This window comes from Rhinoderma darwinii, chromosome 8 (assembly GCF_050947455.1).
Source record: "Rhinoderma darwinii isolate aRhiDar2 chromosome 8, aRhiDar2.hap1, whole genome shotgun sequence".
NCBI classification, from domain to species: domain Eukaryota; kingdom Metazoa; phylum Chordata; class Amphibia; order Anura; family Rhinodermatidae; genus Rhinoderma; species Rhinoderma darwinii.
In genome coordinates this window covers 106,795,524-106,818,970 of record NC_134694.1, presented here as the reverse complement: position 1 = coordinate 106,818,970, position 23,447 = coordinate 106,795,524, and the positions used below count along the sequence as shown (strand labels likewise).

Sequence of the window (23,447 nt, the reverse complement as noted above, 5' to 3'; positions counted from 1 at the left end):
CTAGTCAAATAGCCAAAGGTAATACATGGAAGTGATCGAGGTTTAGTAAAGTGTCCCAGGGTTTGATCAGCCCAGCCCACTACATGCTGCACTCGGTGCCTTCCTATGTGGCAGAGGGGTCTTTGGGTCCCCTCAGACCTCTGTATCATGATGTTCTACAGCAGCTGAGGAGTGTTATGAGATTCCGCAGCAGCTCAGGTGTGTATCATGATGTTCTGCAGCAGCTCAGGTGTGTATTATGATGTTTTGCAGCAGCTGTGGTGTGTAGTATGATGTTCTGCAGACGCTGAGGTGTGTATTATGAGGTTCTGCAGCAGCTGAGGTGTGTATTATGAGGTTCTGCAGCAGCTGAGGTGTGTATTATGAGGTTCTGCAGCAGCTGAGGTATGTTATGATGTTCTGCAGCAGCTCTGGTGTATATCATGATGTCCTGCAGCAGCTGAGGTGTTATGAGGTTCTGCAGCAGCTGAGGTGTGTTATGATGTTCTGCAGCAGCTCTGGTGTGTATTATGAGGTTCTGCAGCAGCTGAGGTGTGTATTATGATGTTCTGCAGCAGCTCTGGTGTATATCATGATGTCCTGCAGCAGCTGAGGTGTTATGAGGTTCTGCAGCAGCTGAGGTGTGTTATGATGTTCTGCAGCAGCTCTGGTGTGTATTATGAGGTTCTGCAGCAGCTGTGGTGTGTAGTATGATGTTCTGCAGTAGCTGTGTGTATTATGAGGTTCTGTAGCAGCTGAGGTGTGTATTATGAGGTTCTGCAGCAGCTGTGGTGTGTTGTATGATTTTCCGCAGCAGCTGTGGTGTGTAGTATAATATATATATAGTAAACAATTACTACAGACCAGATATAAAGATGGTAAATAGTTTTTATATTTAGGAATAATTTGCCATTGAATAGAATATATGACAACATCCAGGACTGGAGATGTCGCTGTTCTCAGGATCACTGCACATGGTGGGATCAGTGTTCCTATGCAGCAGATGAGGAATCCTCCGATCATGATGGACGTGACCTGGAAGTGACTTTTATAGATTTCTGAAAAGAGAAAGAGAACATGTTATTATATCACATCTATGGATTCATGATCAAAAGTAAATACAAATTGGAAACTAAAAGGAAGATATTCTAATATTGACTTACTTGTAGTTCAGGTCGTCCTGATCCAATTGCTAATTTTTTTGCCAGACTTGGAGGTTCCTTTCTCCTCAATTATTTTCAGACTTGGAGATTCTTCCTAGAAAAAGGAGAAAATATAAATTATTTCTATGTCACATACAATGTACATCTCATAGGACGCAGATAGAAGAGGGAATAGGTGACTTACCGTCTGGTGTTTTTGGGATCTCCCTGTTCATAGCCCTTCATGCTTGATGAGATGAGACCAAATCTGATGATAAACTAAAGAGAGACCAAATTGTCAGGAAAATAAGGATGATTTTTTTCAGCTTTAAATATAATACAATATTAATGTATCTGCGGTCTCTTACCTGGGCTGGAATATAAGCCGGTCTCTTCCCGTCAGCGCCATATTCTTCACTTCCTTCTTGAAGCTTTTAGTTATTTTTTAGTGCTTCATTGGAAGCAGCGGGCACGACACAGGGGGCACCGAGGGTTGGAGCGGAGCCAGGTAGAAATGCAGCACTGATGGAAGTTATGGGAGCACGGCAGCACTGTGATCTGCTCCCCGATCTCATATTCAGTCATACAGATGATACATGACTGCGCCTCCTCTTCAGACGTTACATTTCTTGTTGGGAGGTTCTGGATTTGCAGCGTTCTCCTGCCGGGCCGTGGCGTTGCCTGTGGCGTTGCCTGTGGCGGTGTTGGCAATAAATTCACCCCCCGCCGTGTAATCAGCGTGTGGTATAAATAATTTGGATTTTGGGGGTGTTCTGGAGAGCTGATTGTAATCTCCCTGGGGCTGCGGTTTGGTGGAATATGACTTGGTCCTGGAATGTCATATTCAGGTCTGGCTGCAGATCCACCTGCTGCACGGCTGCTCTCTCCAGTTCTTCTGGAGGGCTCCGCAGGGACGGGTCTTTGTGGAGAGCGGCTTCGCTCCCTGGTCTCTACTTGTCCCCTGCCCCGCGGAGGATCTCTGGTCGGTCTCCCTGTCCTCGCAGTGACAGCATTTGTTGCTCTTTGTTGTGCGTCACTGGTAGAAGGTCTTCCATTCGCTCTTTGGGAAGACCTTAGTCTTTCGACAAATATGGCCTGACCTATAAAGAAGTTTTATTTCCAAATTATTTTTATTCACATTTTTCAATAAGGGGTAAACAAAATAAAAAGGACGAAGGGAAGGGGGATGGGGGAATTATAAAAGTAAGAAAATAGAGATGTATCCAGATGAGCAGTTACATTCCAGTGCATGTCAGACAAATATGACAATATCATTTCGGACATCGAGCCATTGAGGGGGGTGGAGTAAGAGGGAAGAAGTAGTATAACATTGTTATAACTATTGAGCTCGCCATGTCAATAGACTAAGTGCTTCAGGTGGGAGGATATGTATTGGTTATACAACAAATTCTCCCTTCTTTCCACCATGTGGGACATCACTACAATGAAAAGAGGGATTATTTATTAAAATGTTAAAAACAAATTATCAAACACTTTTGCCCATAGTGACGGACCCTGCTGCTGTGGGGTTTAGGGAGAGGGGAACCTCAGCATAGATTAGTGTTACTTTGGGATGAGTAAATCTGCTCTGTACATTTCTTCTCTGTAGACATCACAAGGCCGGGGTAGAACTGGGCTGAAGGTAAAACTGCCCCCAAGGGATAGGAATGGGAGATGGAGAATGCGCTGTCTATCCTAAAACATTGCCCAACAGACCCCGGGGATAACCCCTCCCAGGAAAGCTCCTCTATGGGGGGAATATTGTCTATCTAAACATTTCACTTACCTTGATTTTCCGGTCGGCTCAGCCATGTGTCATTGTCAGCGATCAGCTGACGCAGCTCTCGGGCACTCATGGCTTAGTAACCCCCGAGGTTGGGTTGTTGTAAAATTGGAGAACTAAGTTCTCAGGTGGCTCCGGTGTTATTGGGCCTTGATCAAAGATCAATAAGAAGCTCGGGAAGTAAACACTAGATCTGTAATACAAACTAGTTCACTCTTCCACAAACCAAAATGAAGTATCAGCAAAAGCATCAACTCAGGAAATGGCGCTGATGTCACAGTGCTCAGGCCTTCTATAACTTCAAGGCATTATGACATCATATGTGTGACATCACAATCCACGCCTGATCATAGCTCTGTGACATCACAGCAGTCAGGCGGCCATGTTGCTTGCTGCCAACTACTGAATATCTGATAAACTGCACCATATTGTGGAATGGAAATATGTCATTTATTATAATACTATATATATATTTACACTGGACAAAGACTTTAATATAACTTTGTGAAAAGCAGATAATTCACCTGCTGGTAGATATATTGTATAATGTATCTCCTACTGTCAATTTTAAGTATAGTAGAAGTCACTAGAAGTTCTGTTCTGTGAATAGAGATTAGCGAATCGTTTTTACACAAATCAAATTAGGTCCGAACTTCCTAAAAGTTTTGGATTTGGCAAATTTCAAAACTTCTGGGGTTTGCGGTGCACAAATCGCAACAAAATGGCCATTTTACAAATTAGAAAAAGGGTTACATGACCTGGGGTGGGCTTCCCCATAATGCCTTGCAGGCAGCCGTCCAATGACGCACTGTGGTTATCCCCCCTCTACTCATATATATGTTGCTGTCACTGTGACATTACATACTGGCTGGCGTTAAAGACCTTATAATGGGTTGTATTTAACTTGGATACAGTCCTAAAAGACAGCAGGGAGTCAGACACGAGATTTCAAGCCAATTGGGGCACTTTCGATACAAGATAAATATATTCGGACCATATTTGAATCGGGTGGTCGATTCTACCAAATGAGACCCAAAACGAATATTGGAAAATTTGCTCATCTCTATCTGTGACCAAAAGCACAAGGCCACAGGTGACACCTAATATTCTTTATAATTTATAGTAGGGGGTACATGATTCCTTATATACATCCCAGCTACTGCAGAACCTCTTTTTGAAGAGTAAGGGGGAGATTCCAGTTCACCATTAACCCCTTCCCTCTTTGGCCGCTTTTGACCTTCCTGACAGAGCCTCATTTTTCAAATCTGACATGTTTCACTTTATGTAGTAATAACTCCAGAATGCTTTTACCTATCCAAGCGATTCTGAGATTGTTTTCTCGTGACACATTGGACTTTATGTTACTGGCAAAATTTGCCCGATACATTCAGTATTTAATTGTGAAAAATACCAAAATTTAGCTTAAAAATTGCAAAAATTTGCATTTTTCTCAATTTAAATGTATCTGCTTGTAAGACAGTCAGTTATACCACACAAAAATGTTTCTAACTAACATCCCCCATATGTCTACTTTAGATTGGCATCGTTTTTTGAACATCATTTTATTTTTCTAGGACGTTACAAGGCTTAGAACTTTAGCAGCAATTTCTCACATTTTCAAGAAAATTTCAAAATGCTATTTTTACAGGGGCCAGTTCAGTTCTGAGGTGGCTTTGAGGTCCTTAGATATTAGAAACCCCCAATAAGTCACCCCATTTTAAAAACTGCACCCTCAAAGTATTCAAAACAGCATTTAGAACGTTTCTTAACCCTTTAGACATTGCGCAGGAATTAAGGCAAAGTAGAGGGGAAATTTACAAAGTTCATTATTTTTTTCCAGAAATTCATTTTGAATCCATTTTTTTTGTACCACAGAATGTTTTACCCAAGAAATGCATCTCAATATTTATTGCCCAGGTTCTGCAGTTTTAGGAAATATCCCACTAGTGGCTGTAGTGTGCTACTGGACTGAAGCACCGGCCTCAGAAGCAAAGGAGCACCTGGTGGATTTTGGGCCTCCTTTTTATTAGAATATATTTTAGGCACCATGTCAGCTTTGAACAGGTCTAGTGGAACTAAAACAGTGGAAACCCCCCAAAAGTGACCCCATTTGGGAAACTACACCCTCGAGGAATTTATCTAGGGGTGTAGCAAGCATTTTGACCGGCCAGTTTTTTTGCAAAATTTTTTGGAACTAGGCCATGAAAATGAAAATCTACATTTTTTCAAATAAAATGTAGGTTTAGCTAATTTTTTTTCATTTCCAAAAGAACTAAAGTAGAAAAAACACCACAACATTTGTAGAGCAATTTCTCCCGAGTAAAACAATACCCCACATGTGGTAATAAACGGTTGTTTGGACACACGGCAGGGCTTAGAATGGAAAGAGCGCCATTTGGCTCTTGGAGCTCAAATTTAGCAGGATGGTTTGCGGAGGCCATGTCGCATTTGCAAAGCCCCCTAGGGGACAAAACAGTGGAAACCCCCAACAAGTGACCCCATTTTGGAAACTATACCACTCGAGGAATTTATCTAGGGGTGTAGCAAGCATTTTGACCAGCCAGTTTTTTTGCAAAAATTTTTGGAACTAGGTCATGAAAATGAAAATGTACATTTTTTCAAATAAAATGTAGGTTTAGCTAATTTTTTTTCATTTCCAAAAGAACTAAAGTAGAAAAAACACCACAACATTTGTAGAGCAATTTCTCCCGAGTAAAACAATACCCCACATGTGGTAATAAACGGTTGTTTGGACACACGGCAGGGCTTAGAAGGGAAAGAGAGCCATTTGGCTCTTGGAGCTCAAATTTAGCAGGAATGGTTTGCGGAGGCCATGTCACATTTGCAAAGCTCCTGAGGTGACAAAACAGTGAAAACCCCCAACAAGTGAACCCATTTTGGAAACTATACCCCTTGAGGAAATTATCTAGGGGTATAGTGAGCATTTTGACCCCACAGGTTTTTTGCAGAAATTTTTGCAAGTAGGCTGTGAAAATGAAAATCTACATTTTTTCAAATAAAATGTAGGTTTAGCTAATTTTTTTTCATTTCCACAAGGACTAAAAGGAGAAAAAGCACCATAAAATTTGTAAAGAAATTTCTTCCGAGTAAAACAATACCCCACATGTGGTAATAAACGGCTGTTTGGACACACGGCGAGGCTGAGAAGGGAAAGAGCGCCATTTGGCTTTTGGAACTCAAATTTAGCAGGAATGGTTTGCGGAGGCCATGTCGCATTTGCAAAGCTCCTGAGGGGACAAAACAGTGGAAACCCCCAACAAGTGACCCCATTTTGGAAACTACACCCCATGAGGAAATTATCTAGGGGTACAGTGAGCAGTTTGACCCCACAGGTGTTTTACAGAACTTATTGTAAGTAGGCCGTAAAAATGAAAATCTACATTTTTTCAAAGAAAATGTAGGTTTAGGTATTTTTTTTTCATTTCCACAAGGCCTGAAGGAGAAAAAGCACCGCAACATTTGTAAAGCAACTTCTCCCGAGTAAAACAATACCCCACATGTGGTCACAAACATCTGTTTGGACACACGGTAGGGCTCAGAATGGAAGGAGCACCATTTGGATTTTGGAATGGTTTCTGGGTGTCCTGTCACATTTGGTGAGCCCCTTTAGTACTAGTACAGTGGAAACACCCCAAAAGTGACTCCATTTGGGAAACTGCACCCCCTGAGGAATCATCTAGGGGTATAGTGAAAATTTTGATCCCAAAGGTTTTTTGCTGAATTAATTAGAATTAAGCCATGAAAATGAAAAATAATTTTTTTTTCCAACAAGATGTAGTTTTAGATACACATTTTTCATTTTTACAAGGAATAGAGAAGAAAAAGCACCCCAACATTTGTAAAGTAATTTCTCCCGAGTACTGTAACACCCCATATGTGGTTATAATCAGCTGTTTACATATATGGGAGCATACAGAAGAAAAGGAGCGGTATTTATCTTTTGGAGCGTAGATTTTGCTGGAATGGTTTGCGGACGCCATGTTGCATTTGCAAAACCCCTGATGTACCAAACAAAAGTGACCCCGTTTTAGAAACTACACCCCTAAAGGCATTTATCAAGGGGTGTAGTGAGAATTTAGACTCCACAGGTGTTTTTCAGAAATGAATACGCAATGGATTGTGCAAAGTGAAAATTGCAATTTCTCCACTGATCTGCCCATTCACCGCACAAGATGTTGTGCCCCTAGAGAATCTTACCCCATAAATTGTTAAGCGGGTTCTCCCGGGTATGGTAATGCCTTACTTGTGGCCATAAATTGCTGTTTGGGCACACTGTAGGGCTAAGAAGGGAAAGACCGCCATTTTGAGCATGGATTTTGCTTGGTAACAGTTCTGTTTGGGGTTTTGCTGGTATTTCCGTTTATAATGTAATCTGTGCGGAGTACATCAGGGTATATGTAATCTGTGCGGAGTACATCAGGGCATAATAAGAGGGTATAATAATGGGGTAAATAATACAATTATCCATAGATGTGTGTTACGCCGTGAAGCGATCCGTTATGCGCAGGCCGGTGTCGCACTGATAAACGGTTTTCTTTCTTATCCCCCTTTTGTAAGGCTCTGCACCTTTTGGGGACTTTTTCTCCTTCGTAGTTTGGGAAATATTACTGGGAAAGTTTTGCGCTGGTATAATACGGGCACTCTCGCTTCCAGCGGATGTGCTATGTCCCTTCCCTTTCCTAGTTCCTAAATACTATGGCCCTGAAACTGAAGGAATGTTCCCCTCCGGCCTGCACATTGAGATGTTTTTTCATCACCGCATTACTAGTGCCGTAACTTTTTTATTTTTCAGTTGATTGAGCGGTGTGCGGGCTTGTTTTTTGCGAGACGGGCTGTAGATTTTATTGGTACCATTTTAGAACACATACGACTTTTTGATCACTTTTTATTTCATTTTTTGGTAAAGGAAATTACCAAAAACAAGCAATTCTGGAATAGTTTTTTATTGTTTTTTTTATCGGCATCCACAGTGTTCCATAAATTACATGTTAGCTTTATTCTGCGGGTCGATACGATTACGGCGATACCAAATTTATATAGTTTTTTTTATGTATTGCGGCTTTTGCACAATAAAATCACTTTTTTTATAAAATCATTTGTTTTCTGTGTCGCCATATTCTAAGACCCATAACTTTTTTATTTTTGCGTGCACGAAACGGTGTCAGGGATTATTTTTTGCGGGACGGATTGTCGTTTTTATTAGTACTATTTTGGAGTAAATGTGACTTTTTGATCACTTTTTATAGCATTTTTTGGAAGGAGATGTGACCTAAAAACAAAGATTCTGGCGCTGTTTTTCATGGTTTTTTTTTACGGCGTTCACCGTGCGGCATAAATTACATAATAGTTTTGTAGTTTGGGTCGTTACGGACGCGGCGATACCAATTATGTATAGTTTTTTTTATTTTTACGGTTTTCCCATAATAAAAAACTTACTATGGGAAAAAAGTCAGTTTAGCTTTATTTTTATTTGAAATGTGTGTTTTTATTGTTTTACCACATTTTTATTAACTTTTTTTTACTTTTTTTACTTGTCCCACTAGGGGACATGAGGGCCTGATGCCCCGATCGCTACTCTAATACACTGCACTACATACGTAGTGCAGTGTATTAGCGCTGTCATTTATTCACTGACAGCAAGCCTATGAGGACACGCCGCAGGCGGGTCCTCATCGGCTCCCGTACAAGGCAGACTCGGACGCCATTTTCTGGCGGGTCCTCATCGGCTCCCGTACAAGGCAGACTCGGACGCCATTTTCTGGCGTCCGATTGCCACAGCAACCCAGCGATTGAGCGCAGCATCTGAGGGGTTAATCTGCCGGATCGGAGAATAGCTCAGGTCCTGGCAGTTACAGGAGGGTGCCAGCTGTATAATACAGCTGTCACCCCGCGGTGATGGTGCCGGCTCTGCTTCTGAGCCCGCACCATCACTGCGCCGTACATATACGGCGCTTTGCGGGAAGCACCTCCCGACAGCGCCATATATATACGGCGGATGTCGGGAAGGGGCTAAGTGATATGCAGCATCTTCATCCTTTTCATAAAGATCTTCAGCAGCTGAGGTGTGTATTATGATGTTCTGCAGCAGCTGTGCTGTGTTATGATGTTCCGCATCAGCTGTGGTGTGTATTATGGTGTTCTGCAGCAGCTGAGGTGTGTGTTATGATGTTCTGCAGCAGCTGAGGTGTGTAGTATGATGTTCTGCAGCAGCTGTGGTGTGTAGTATGATGTTCTGCAGCAGCTGAGGTGTGTGTTATGATGTTCTGCAGCAGCTGAGGTGTGTGTTATGATGTTCTGCAGCAGCTGTGGTGTGTGTCATGATGTTCTGCAGCAGCTGTGGTGTGTGTTTTGGTGTTCTGCAGCAGCTGTAGTGTTTGTTATGATGTTCTGCAGCAGCTGTGGTGTGTATTATGGTGTTCTGCAGCAGCTGTGATGTATGTTATGATGTTTAGCATCAGCTGTGGTGTGTATTATGATATATATAGTAAACAATAACTACAGACCAGATATAAAGATGGTAAATAGTTTTTATATTTAGGAATATTTTGCCATTGAATAGAATATATGACAACATCCAGGACTGGAGATGTCGCTGTTCTCAGGATCACCGCACATGGTGGGATCAGTGTTCCTATGCAGCAGATGAGGAATCCTCCGATCATGATGGACGTGACCTGGAAGTGACTTTTATAGATTTCTGAAAAGAGAAAGAGAACATGTTATTATATCAAATCTATGGATTCATGATCAAAAGTAAATACAAACTGGAAACTAAAAGGAAGATATTCTAATATTGACTTACTTGTAGTTCAGGTCGTCCTGATCCAATTGCTAATTTTTTTGCCAGACTTGGAGGTTCCTTTCTCCTCAATTATTTTTAGACTTGGAGATTCTTTCTGGAAAAAGGAGAAAATATAAATAATTTCTATGTCACATACAATGTACATCTCATAGGACGCAGATAGAAGAGGGAATAGGTGACTTACCGTCTGGTGTTTTTGGGATCTCCCTGTTCATAGCCCTTCATGCTTGATGAGATGAGACCAAATCTGATGGTAAACTAAAGTGAGACCAAATTGTCAGGAAATTAAGGATGATTTTTTGCAGCTTTAAATATAATACAATATTAATGTATCTGCAAGTCTCTTACCTAGGCTGGAATATAAGCCGGTCTCTTCCCGTCAGCGCCATATTCTTCACTTCCTTCTTGAAGCTTTTAGTTATTTTTAGTGCTTCATTGGAAGCAGCGGGCACGACACAGGGGGCACCGAGGGTTGGAGCGGAGCCAAGTAGAAATGCAGCACTGATGGAAGTTATGGGAGCACGGCAGCACTGTGATCTGCTCCCCGATCTCATATTCAGTCATACAGATGATACATGACTGCGCCTCCTCTTCAGATGTTACATTTCTTGTTGGGAGGTTCTGGATTTGCAGCGTTCTCCTGCCGGGCCGTGGCGTTGCCTGTGGCGTTGCCTGTGGCGGTGTTGGCAATAAATTCAACCCCCGCCGTGTAATCAGCGTGTGATATAAATAATTTGGATTTTGGGGGTGTTCTGGAGAGCTGATTGGAATCTCCCTGGGGCTGCGGTTTGGTGGAATATGACTTGGTCCTGGATTGTCATATTCAGGTCTGGCTGCAGATCCACCTGCTGCACGGCTGCTCTCTCCAGTTCTTCTGGAGGGCTCCGCAGGGACGGGTCTTTGTGGAGAGCGGCTTCGCTCCCTGGTCTCTACTTGTCCCCTGCTCCGCGGAGGATCTCTGGTCGGTCTCCCTGTCCTCGCAGTGACAGCATTTGTTGCTCTTTGTTGTGCGTCACTAGTAGAAGGTCTTCCATTCGCTCTTTGGGAAGACCTTAGTCTTTCGACAAATATGGCCTGACCTATAAAGAAGTTTTATTTCCAAATTATTTTTATTAACATTTTTCAATAAGGGGCACAGAAAATAAAAAGGACGAAGGGAAGGGGGATGGGGGAATTATAAAAGTAAGAAAATAGAGATGTATCCAGATGAGCAGTTACATTCCAGTGCATGTCAGACAAATATGACAATATCATTTCGGACATCGAGTCATTGAGGGGGGTGGGGTAAGAGGGAAGAAGAAGTATAACATTGTTATAACTATTGAGCTCGCCATGTCAATAGACTAAGTGCTTCAGGTGGGAGGATATGTATTGGTTATACAACAAATTCTCCCTTCTTTCCACCATGTGGGACATCACTACAATGAAAAGAGGGATTATTTATTAAAATGTTTTAAAAAAATTATCAAACACTTTTGGCCATAGGGACGGACCCTGCTGTTGCTGTGGGGTTTAGGGAGAGGGGAACCTCAGCATAGATTAGTCTTTGGGATGAGTAAATCTGCTCTGTACATCTCTTCTCTGTAGACATCACAAGGCCGGGGTAGAACTGGGCTGAAGGTAAAACTGCCCCCACGGGATAGGAATGGTAGGTGGAGAATGCGCTGTCTGTCCTAAAACATTGCCCAACAGACCCCGGGGATAACCCCTCCCAGGAAAGCTCCTCTATGGGGGGAATATTGTCTATCTAAACATTTCACTTACCTTGATTTTCCGGTCGGCTCAGCCATGCGTCATTGTCAGCGATCAGCTGACGCAGCTCTCGGGCACTCATGGCTTAGTAACCCCCGAGGTTGGGTTGTTGTAAAATTGGAGAACTAAGTTCTCAGGTGGCCCCGGTGTTATTGGGCCTTGATCAAGGATCAATAAGCTCAGGAAATAAACACTAGATATGTAATACAAACTAGTTCACTCTTCCACAAACCAAAATGAAGTATCAGCAAAAGCATAAACTCAGGAAATGGCGCTGATGTCACAGTGCTCAGGCCTTATATAACTTCAAGGCATTATGACATCATATGTGTTACATCACAATCCACGCCTCATCTTATCTTTGTGACATCACAGCACTCAGGCGGCCATGTTGCTTGCTTGATCCATAGCTCTGTGACATCACAGCAGTCAGGCCATGTTGCTTGCTTGATCCATAGCTCTGTGACATCACAGCACTGAGGCGGCCATGTTACTTGCTGCCAACTGCTGAATATCTGATAAACTGCACCATATTGTGGAATGGAAAGATGTCCTCTATTATATTACTATATATATATATATATATATATATATATATATATATATATATACACTGGACATAGACTTTAATATAAGTTTGTGAAAAGCAGATAATTCACCTGCTGGTAGATATATTGTATAATGTATCTCCTACTGTCAATTTTAAGACAGCTCCCAGCATGGCCCGAACAATGATAAGGATATGCTGGGAGATGCCGTTTCACAAAAAATAAATCCTATCGTAATCATTCCACCCATCATCTCGCTGCAGATCATACAGTGACTACAGTGCTGATTAGAGGCAGAGTGAACATTTACATTAAGTGACTCACCGGTGACGTCTCAGATTCTAGTTATTTTTCTCCATTTGGTACAGACCTCTATGATGACTTCTCCCGGTCCATTTCTGCAGTTTGTCTTCAGCTTCTCACTTTTCCAACATTTCTGCACCTATAAATAAATATAAAGTTATCATTATACCACACACTACGCCCCTAAATATAATAGTGCCATACACTGCACCTCTAATTATAATAGCACCATACACCATGTCCCATACACACACACTATGCCCCCTGTAGATAGTGCCTGCCATAGAGCCCCCCTGTAGATAGTGCCTGCCATAGAGCCCCCTGTAGATAGTGCCCCCATATAGACCACCCCTGTATATAGTGTCCCACAAATAACTCCCCCTATAGTGCTCTACAGATAGCCCACCCCTGTATATAGCCCCCTGTATATATAGCCCACCCCTGTATATAGAGCTCTACAGATAGCCCAACCATGTATGTAGCCCCCCCTGTAGATATAGCCCACCCCTGTATATAGTGCTCCACATATAGTGTTTCACAGATAGCTCACCCCTGTATATAGCCCCCCTTTGTACATATAGTCCACCCCTGTATATAGTGCTCCACTAGATAGCCCACCCCTGTATATAGCCCCCCTTGTACATATAGTCCACCCCTGTATATAGTGCTCCACTTGATAGTCCACCCCTGTATATAGTGCTCCACAGATAGCCCACCCTTGTATATAGTATATACAGGGGTGGGCTATCTGTGGAGCACTATATACAGGGGTGGACTATATGTACAAGGGGGCTATATACAGGGGTGGGCTTTCTGTGGAGCACTATAGGGGGAGCTATTTGTGGGATACTATATACAGGGGTGGGCTATATCTACAGGGGGACTATATACAGGGGTGGGCTATATCTACAGGGGGACTATATCTATCTACAGGGGGACTATATCTATCTACAGGGGGACTATATCTACAGGGGGGCTATATCTACAGGGGGGCTATATCTACAGGGGGACCATATCTACAGGGGGACCATATCTACAGGGCTGGGCTATACACAGGGGGGCTATATCTACAGGGGTGGGCTATACACAGGGGGGCTATATCTACAGGGGTGGGCTATACATAGGGGGGCTATATACAGGGGGAATATATCTACAGGGGGCTATATCTACAGGGCTGGGCTATATCTACAGGGCGACTATATCTACAGGGGGGCTATATACTGGGGTGGGCTATCTATGGAGCACCATATACTATATAGCCCACCCCTGTATATGGTGCTCTATAGACAGCCCACTCCAGTATATAGCCCCCCTGTAGATATAGTCCCCCTGTATATAGTCCCCCTGTATATAGCCCCCTGTAGATATAGTCCCCCTGTATATAGCCCCCTATAGATATAGTCCCCCTGTATATAGCCCAGCAGATATAGTCCCCCTGTATATAGCCCAGCCCTGTAGATATAGTCCCCCTGTATATAGCCCAGCAGATATAGTCCCCCTGTATATAGCCCATCCCTGTAGATATAGTCCCCCTGTATATAGCCCAGCAGATATAGTCCCCCTGTATATAGCCCATCCCTGTAGATATAGTCCCCCTGTATATAGCCCAGCAGATATAGTCCCCCTGTATATAGCCCCCCTGTATATAGCCCCCCTGTAGATATAGTCCCCCTGTATATAGTCCCCCTGTATATATAGTCCCCCTGTATATATAGTCGCCCTGTATATAGCCCAGCAGATATAGTCCCCCTGTAGATATAGTCCCCCTGTAGATAGACACCCCCGTAGACAAAGTCCCCCCCGCAAATACAGCCACATGTCTATTACAATTAAAAAAAAAAAAAAATTCAAACTCACCTTATTCCCGCTCCCACGCCGTCCGGCAGCCATGGAGACCTGCTCTCTTCTGTGCAGGTCTCCAGGGGGTTTTAACGCGGCGTCTATGAAAGGCGCTGATTGGCTGGGCAGGATGACTTTCCCTGCCAGTCAGTCAGCGCCTTTCATCGACGGAAGCGTCACTGGTACAAAAGGTACCAGTCGCTTCATTCGTGGAGAGGCGCTGAATGGCCGGGCACGGAACGTGCCCGGGCATTCATTGCTTCTAATTGTACCTGTGTCCTTGCGACACAGGTACAATTATAGTGCAGGAGGAGGGGGCGCTGGCGCCCCCCTCTGAACTGCGCCCGGGGCATATGCCCCGCTTGCCCCCACCTAGCTACGCCCCTGTATAATGTATCTCCTACTGTCAATTTTAAGAATATTAGAAGTCACTAGAAGTTCTGTTCTGTGAATAGAGATTAGCGAATCATTTTTACACAAATCAAATTGGGTCCGAACGTCCTAAAAGTTTTGGATTTGGCAAATTTCAAAACTTCTGGGGTTTGCGGTGCACAAATTGCAACAAAATGGCCATTTTACAAATTAGAAAAAGGATTACATGACCTGGGGTGGGCTTCCCCATAATGCCTTGCAGGCAGCCGTCCAAAGACGCACTGTGGTTATCCCCCCTCTACTCATATATATGTTGCTGTCACTGTGACATTACATACTGGCTGGCGTTAAAGACCTTATAATGGGTTGTATTTAACCTGGATACAGTCCTAAAAGACAGCAGGGAGTCAGACACGAGATTTCAATGCAATTGGGGCACTTTCGATACAAGATAAATATATTCGGACCATATTGAATCGGGTGGTCGATTCTACCAAATCGGACCCAAAACGAATATTGGAAAATGTGCTCATCTCTATCTGTGACCAAAAGCACAAGGCCACAGGTGACACCTAATATTCTTTATAATTTATAGTAGGGGGTACATGATTCCTTATATACATCCCAGCTACTGCAGAACCTCTTTTTGAAGAGTAAGGGGGAGATTCCTGTTCACCATTAAGTGATATGCAGCATCTTCATCCTTTTCATAAAGATCTTCAGCAGCTGTGGTGTGTATTATGATGTTCCGCATCAGCTGTGGTGTGTATTATGGTGTTCTGCAGCAGCTGAGGTGTGTGTTATGATGTTCTGCATCAGCTGTGGTGTGTATTGTGGTCTGCATCAGCTGTGGTGTGTATTATGATGTTCTGCCGCAGCTGTGCTGTGTGTTATGATGTTCCGCATCAGCTGTGGTGTGTTATATGGTGTTCTGCAGCAGCTGAGGTGTGTGTTATGATGTTCTGCAGCAGCTGAGGTGTGTAGTATGATGTTCTGCAGCAGCTGAGGTGTGTGTTATGATGTTCTGCAGCAGCTGTGCTGTGTGTTATGATGTTCCGCATCAGCTGTGGTGTGTATTATGGTGTTCTGCAGCAGCTGAGGTGTGTGTTATGATGTTCTGCAGCATCTGAGGTGTATGTTATGATGTTTCGCATTAGCTGTGGTCTGTATTATGATGTTCTGCAGAAGTTGTGGTGTGTGTTATGATGTTCTGTAGCAGCTGTGGTGTGTGTTATGGTGTTCTGCAGCAGCTGTGGTGTATGTTATGATGTTCTGCATCAGCTGTGGTGTGTATTGTGGTCTGCATCAGCTGTGGTGTGTATTATGATGTTCTGCCGCAGCTGTGGTGTGTTATATGATGTTCTGCATCAGCTGTGGTGTGTATTATGATGTTACGCAGCAGCTGTGGTGTGTACTATGATGTTCTGCAGCAGCTGTGGTGTGTAGTATGATATATATATAGTGAACAATAACTACAGACCAGATATAAAGATGGTAAATAGTTTTTATATTTAGGAATATTTTGCAATTGAATAGAATATGTGACAACATCCAGGACTGGAGATGTCGCTGTTCTCAGAATCACTGCACATGGTGGGATCAGTGTTCCTATGCAGCAGATGAGGAATCCTCCGATCATGATGGACGTGACCTGGAAGTGACTTTTATAGATTTCTGAAAAGAGAAAGAGAACATGTTATTATATCAAATCTATGGATTCATGATCAAAAGTAAATACAAACTGGAAACTAAAAGGAAGATATTCTAATATTTACTTACTTGTAGTTTAGGTCGTCCTGATCCAATTGCTAATTTTTTTGCCAGACTTGGTGATTCCTTTCTCCTCAATTATTTTTAGACTTGGAGATTCTTCCTAGAAAAAGGAGAAAATATAAATTATTTCTATGTCACATACAATGTACATCTCATAGGACGCAGATAGAAGAGGGAATAGGTGACTTACCGTCTGGTGTTTTTGGGATCTCCCTGTTCATAGCCCTTCATGCTTGATGAGATGAGACCAAATCTGATGATAAACTAAAGAGAGACCAAATTGTCAGGAAAATAAGGATGATTATTTTTTAATTTTTTTTGCAGCTTTAAATATAATACAATATTAATGTATCTGCGGGTCTCTTACCTGGGCTGGAATATAAGACGGTCTCTTCCCGTCAGCGCCATATTCTTCACTTCCTTCTTGAAGCTTTTAGTTTATTTTTAGTGCTTCATTGGAAGCAGCGGGCACGACACAGGGGGCACCGAGGGTTGGAGCGGAGCCAAGTAGAAATGCAGCCCTGATGGAAGTTATGGGAGCACGGCAGCACTGTGATCTGCTCCCCGATCTCATATTCAGTCATACAGATGATACATGACTGCGCCTCCTCTTCAGATGTTACATTTCTTGTTGGGAGGTTCTGGATTTGCAGCGTTCTCCTGCCGGGCCGTGGCGTTGCCTGTGGCGTTGCCTGTGGCGGTGTTGGCAATAAATTCACCCCCCGCCGTGTAATCAGCGTGTGGTATAAATAATTTGGATTTTGGGGGTGTTCTGGAGAGCTGATTGGAATCTCCCTGGGGCTGCGGTTTGGTGGAATATGACTTGGTCCTGGAATGTCATATTCAGGTCTGGCTGCAGATCCACCTGCTGGACGGCTGCTCTCTCCTGTTCTCCTGGAGGGCTCCGCAGGGACGGGTCTTTGTGGAGAGCGGCTTCGCTCCCTGGTCTCTACTTGTCCCCTGCTCCGCGGAGGATCTCTGGTCGGTCTCCCTGTCCTCGGAGGGACAGCATTTGTGGCTCTTTGTTGTGCGTCACTGGTAGAAGGTCTTCCATTCGCTCTTTGGGAAGACCTTAGTCTTTCGACAAATATGGCCTGACCTATAAAGAAGTTTTATTTCCAAATTATTTTTATTAACATTTTTCAATAAGGGGCACAGAAAATAAAAAGGACGAAGGGAAGGGGGATGGGGGAATTATAAAAGTAAGAAAATAGAGATGTATCCAGATGAGCAGTTACATTCCAGTGCATGTCAGACAAATATGACAATATCATTTCGGACATCGAGTCATTGAGGGGGGTGGGGTAAGAGGGAAGAAGAAGTATAACATTGTTATAACTATTGAGCTCGCCATGTCAATAGACTAAGTGCTTCAGGTGGGAGGATATGTATTGGTTGTACAACAAATTCTCCCTTCTTTCCACCATGTGGGACATCACTACAATGTAAAGAGGGATTATTTATTAAAATGTTAAAAACAAATTATCAAACACTTTTGGCCATAGTGACGGACCCTGCTGTTGCTGTGGGGTTTAGGGAGAGGGGAACCTCAGCACAGATTAGTGTTACTTTGGGATGAGTAAATCTGCTCTGTACATTTCTTCTCTGTAGACATCACAAGGCAGGGGTAGAACTGGGCTGAAGGTAAAACTGCCCCCAAGGGATAGGAATGGTAGGTGGAGAATGCGCTGTCTATCCTAAAACATTGCCCAACAGACCCCAGGGATAACCCCTCCCAGGAAAGCTCCTCTATGGGGGGAATATTGTCTATCTAAACATTTCACTTACCTTGATTTTCCGGTCGGCTCAGCCATGCGTCATTGTCAGCGATCAGCTGACGCAGCTCTCGGGCACTCATGGCTTAGTAACCCTCAAGGTTGGGTTGTTGGAAAATTGGAGAACTAAGTTCTCAGGTGGCCCCGGTGTTATTGGGCTTTGATCAAAGATCAATAAGAAGGTCGGGAAGTAAACACTAGATATGTAATACAAACTAGTTCGCTCTTCCACAAACCAAAATGAAGTATCAGCAAAAGCATCAACTCAGGAAATGGCGCTGATGTCACAGTGCTCAGGCCTTATATAACTTCAAGACATTATGACATCATATGTGTGACCTCACAATCCACGCCTCATCATACCTCTGTGACATCACAGAACTCAGGCGGCCATGTTGCTTGCTTGATCCATAGCTCTGTGAGATCACAACAGTCAGGCGGCCGGCCATGTTACTTGCTGCCAACTACTGAATATCTGATAAACTGCACCATATTGTGGAATAGAAAGATGTCATCTATTATATTACTATATATATATACTGGACAAAGACTTTAATATAAGCTGGTAGATATATTGTATAATGTATCTCCTACTGTCAATTTTAAGAATATCAGAAGTCACTAGAAGTTCTGTTCTGTGAATAGAGATTAGTGAATCAGTTTTACACAAATCAAATTGGGTCCGAAATTCCTAAAAGTTTTATGTATATTATGAGGTTCTGCAGCAGCTGAGGTGTGTATTATGTGTGTATTATGAGGTTCTGCAGCAGCCAAGGTGTGTATTATGTGGTCCTGCAGCAGCTGAGGTGTATATTATGTGTGTATTATGAGGTTCTGCAGCAGCTGAAGTGTGTATTATGTGGTTCTGCAGCAGCTGAGGTGTATATTGTGATGTTCTGCAACATTTGAGGTTTGTATTATGAGGTTCTGCAGCAGCTGAGGTGTGTATGATGAGGTTCTGCAGCAGCTGTGGTGTGTACGATGAGGTTCTGCAGGAGCATATCTTAATATCTGATAGACTACACTTTATTGTGGAATTCTCTGGCAGTTAGATTAAAATTTAAAGACACAATGCACTATAGCCGCAAACTTCTATCAGCTGCTATTTATTAGCCGTAATCTCCTCGATAGTGAATAACACTAAGGCCTAATTCACACGAGCATGTTCGGTCTGTGATATACGGACTGTATGTCGGCAGTATTTCCCGGACCGAACACACTGCAGGGAGCCGGGCTCCTAGCGTCATAGTTATCTATTATAACCAGTCCTGCGGTGTAATCATGTTTCCAGTACCGGACAGGTTTCCGCACCTGGCAGCCCGGCTCCCTGCAGTGCGCTCGGTCCTGGAAATATTGCCGACCAATGGTCCGTATATCACGGACCGAACATGCTCCTGTGAATTAGGCCTTAGACACCGTTGTGTCTGTGTCAGTGTGTGCTTCCTTATTGCCAGATTGCATGGTCATTTTAACTTGAGTGTGATTCGTCCCTATTTTGTTTTTTCTAATAAAGATTATAATAAAGAATATACTGTATCTATATACTCCTTTAACCCCTACCCGCACGAGTCAGTAACTATACGTTGTCGCTGGAGGTTACTTCGGCGACAGTGTGCATCGGGAACCCGGAGGTCAGCTGTCGCCGACAGCTGACACTCCACTCTTGCCGGCTAGCAGTCCTGTGCTGCTGATTTCGCCAATTAACCCCTTAACCCCTTCCCGACATTTGACGTATCCATACGCCAAAGTCGGGTAGGGGAAGCATGGAGCGGGCTCACGCAGTGAGCTCGCTCCATACGATGACATGGCGGCTGTATGTTACAGCCGACACTACAGAGTAACTAGCGGCATCACGCTCGAGCGTGATCCCGCTAGTTTAACTCGTTAAATGCCGCGGTCAATACTGACCGCAGCATTTAAATCGTCAGAAAGTGGGGGGCGACCCCCTCTAACAGCACATCGCGCCCCCCGCAACGCAATCGCGGGGTGGCGATGGTTGCTATGGCTGCCTGGGGGCTTAATGAACGCCCCAGGTCCACCATTTTTGTACACCTATTAAGCCTTCCCTCCGGCAGGGCTTAATAGGTGCCTGTCAGAATCACGATATACTGCAATACATTAGTATTGCAGTATATCGTGCAAGCGATCTAACGATCGCTGGTTGAAGTCCCCTAGGGGGACTAATAAAAAAAGTAAAAATAAGTTAACGAGGCTCTGTCACCAGATTTTGCAACCCATATCTGCTATTGCAGCAGATCGGCGCTGCAATGTAGATTACAGTGACGTTTTTATTTTTAAAAAACGAGCATTTTTGGCCAAGTTATGACCATTTTTGTATTTATGCAAATGAGGTTTGCAAAAGTCCAACTGGGCGTGTTTAAAGTAAAAGTACAAGTGGGCGTGTATTAGGTGCGTACATCGGGGCGTTTTTAATACTTTTACTAGCTGGGCGCTCTGACGAGAAGTATCATCCACTTCTCTTCACAACGCCCAGCTTCTGGCAGTGCAGACACAGCGTGTTATCCAGAGATCACGCTGTGACGTCACTCACTTCCTGCCCCAGGTCCTGCATCGTGTCGGACGAGCGAGGACACATCGGCACCAGAGGCTACAGATGATTCTGCAGCAGCATCGGCTTTAGCAGGTAAGTCGATGTAGCTACTTACCTGCAAACGCCGATGCTGCTGCAGAATCAACTGTAGCCTCTGGTGCCGATGTGTCCTCGCTCGTCCGACATGATGCAGGACCTGTGAGTGACGTCACCGCGTGATCTGCCAGAAGCTGGGCGTTCTAAAGAGAAGTGGATGATACTTCTCGTCAGAGCGCCCAGCTAGTAAAAGTAGTAAAAACGCCCCGATGTACGCACATAATACACGCCCACTTGGACTTTTACTTTAAACACGCCCACTTGGACTTTTGCAAGCCTCATTTGCATAAATACAAAAATGGTCATAACTTGGCCAAAAATGCTCGTTTTTTTAAAAATAAAAACGTTACTGTAATCTACATTGCAGCGCCTATCTGCTGCAATAGCAGATAGGGGCTGCAAAATCTGGTGACAGAGGCTCTTTAAATAAAGTTTTTTTTGGTGTAAAAAATTTTTTTTAATATTAAAAGTTCAAAAAACCCCCCTTTTACCTTTTCCCCCTAGAGCATAGTCAAAAAATAAATAAATAAACATAATTGGTATCGCCGCGTTCGTAACAACCCAAACTATAATGTTATTTTTCCCGCACGGTGAACACCGCAAACAAAATAAATGAAAACCTATGCCAGCATCGCTATTTTTTGGTCACCACCCCGCCCAAGATATAGAATAAAAAGTGATCAAAAAGTCGCATTTACCCCAAAATAGTACCAATAAAAACTACAACCCGTACCGCAAAAAACAAGACCTCCCACAGCTTTTTTTGACTGAAAAATAAAAGTCATGGCTCTCAGAATAGCGTGACGCAAAAAATAAATAATTTTATAGAAAAGTGATTTTATTGTGCAAAAAACTATATACATATGGTATCGCCGTAATCGTACCGACCCGCAGAATAAAGTAAAATGTAATGTATTGCGCACGTTGAACGCCGTAAGAAATAGAGTTTAAAACTCCAAAATCGCTGTTTTTTTTTTTACATCTTAGCTCTAAAAATTTTTTTCTAAAAAGTGATCAAGAAGTTGTATGTACCATAAAATGGTACCAATAAAAGCTTCAGCTCGTCCCGTCAAAAATAAGCCCCCAGACCACTCAATTGACCAAAAATAAAAAAAGTTATGGCTCTCAGAATGTGATGATACAAAAAATTTTTTATTTAACAAATAGTCTTTTCTTTGTAAAAGTAGTAAAATATAAAAAACCTATATAAATTTGGTATCACTGGAATCGTATTGAGACGCAGAATAAAAACTAAGTTGTCGTTTTACTGCACGGTGAAAGACGTAAAAACAAAACCCCAAAAACAATGGAGAAATCACAGTTTTTTCCAATTTCAGCCCGCAAATAATTTTTGTTCAGTTTCTAAGTACATTATATGGTACTTTAAATGGTGTCAATAGAAACTAGAACTCCTCCCGCAAAAAAATAAGCCCTCACACCGCTCTATTGACGGAAAAATAAAAAAGTTATGGCTCTTGGAATGCGGGGAGTGAAAAACAAAAATGGAAAAGCAAAAAATGGATCAATCCTGAAAGGGTTAATTCATTTCTAACAAAAAAAACATTTCTGACCATATATGGGGTATTGCCGTACTCCGGAGAAATTGCTTTACAAATGTTGGGCGGCTTTTTCTCTTTTATCCCTTGTGAAAATTTAAAAAAATCAACATTTTAGTGGACAAAAATGTTGATCTTAATTTTCACAGCCTAATTCCACTAAATTCTACAAAAAAACCTGTGGGGTCAAAATCCTCACTATACCCCTAGAAAAATTCCTTGAGGGGTGTAGTTTCCAAAATGGGGTCACTTTTAGGGAGTTTCCACTGTTTTAATCCCTCCAGGGCTTTGCAAACGCGACATGGTCCTGAAAACCAATCCTCTCTTCTGAGTCCTGCTGTGGGTCCAAACAGCAGTTTATGACCACATATGGGATATTGCCTTAAATCGGAGAAATTGCTTTACAAATGTTGGGGTGCTTTTTCTCCTTTGTTTCTTGTAAAAATGAAAAAATTCTATGTTTTAGCAGAAAAAAAAGTGATCTTCATCTTCAAAGACTAATTCGAATAAATTTAGCAACAAACCTGTGGGCTCAAAATGCTAACTATACCCCTAGAAAAATGCCTTGAGGCGTGTAGTTTCCAAAATGGGGTCACTTTTGGGGGGTTTTGACTGTTTAGGCACCACAAGACCACTTCAAACCTGACATGGTGCCTAAAATATATTCCTAAAAAAAGGAGGCCCCAAAATCCACTAGGTGCTCCTTTGCTTCGGAGGCCGGTGCTTCAGTCCATTACTGCACTAGGGCCATATGTGGGGTATTTCTAAGAACTGCAGAATCTGGGAAATAAATATAGAGTTGCGTTTCTCTGGTTCGGGTATGTGCACACGGCTTATTTTCGGACCGTAAATAGCCCAAAAAACGGCCGACAAATCCGGAAGAAAAATCGGAAGCAGAACGCCTCCAAACATCTGCCCATTGATTTCAATGGGAAATACGCTGTTCTTTTTCGCGGGCAGTTTTTTACGCGGCCGTTTTTCAAAACGCCCGCGTAAAAAAAACGCCCGTGAAAGAGAAGTGCATGTCACTTCTTGAGCCGTTTTTTATTGACTCCATAGAAAAACGGCTCCAAAAACTATTGTGAAAAACGTGAGTTGCTAAATAAACGTCTGAAAATCAGGAGCTCTTTTTCAGACGTTTTTTTAGTAAGCGTG

At 43.0% G+C, this 23,447-nt stretch overlaps 3 long non-coding RNA genes across 3 annotated transcripts; all 3 read right to left on the bottom strand.

The window, feature by feature from the left end:
• Positions 1–894: 894 nt before the first annotated feature.
• LOC142658844 (uncharacterized) lies at positions 895–1,981 on the bottom strand. Its single transcript, XR_012850202.1, has 4 exons — positions 1,490–1,981; positions 1,327–1,400; positions 1,143–1,236; positions 895–1,037 (listed from the first exon to the last, which is right to left on the bottom strand). It is a non-coding gene; the product is annotated as an uncharacterized LOC142658844 (long non-coding RNA).
• Positions 1,982–9,448: 7,467 nt separating this feature from the next.
• Positions 9,449–11,702, bottom strand: LOC142658843 (uncharacterized). Its single transcript, XR_012850201.1, has 5 exons — positions 11,492–11,702; positions 10,076–10,806; positions 9,912–9,985; positions 9,728–9,821; positions 9,449–9,622 (listed from the first exon to the last, which is right to left on the bottom strand). It is a non-coding gene; the product is annotated as an uncharacterized LOC142658843 (long non-coding RNA).
• A 4,773-nt stretch (positions 11,703–16,475) lies between these two features.
• On the bottom strand, positions 16,476–18,329 carry LOC142658842 (uncharacterized). The gene is made up of 3 exons (XR_012850200.1): positions 18,103–18,329; positions 16,682–17,413; positions 16,476–16,578 (listed from the first exon to the last, which is right to left on the bottom strand). It is a non-coding gene; the product is annotated as an uncharacterized LOC142658842 (long non-coding RNA).
• Between the last annotated feature and the right edge of the window lie 5,118 nt (positions 18,330–23,447).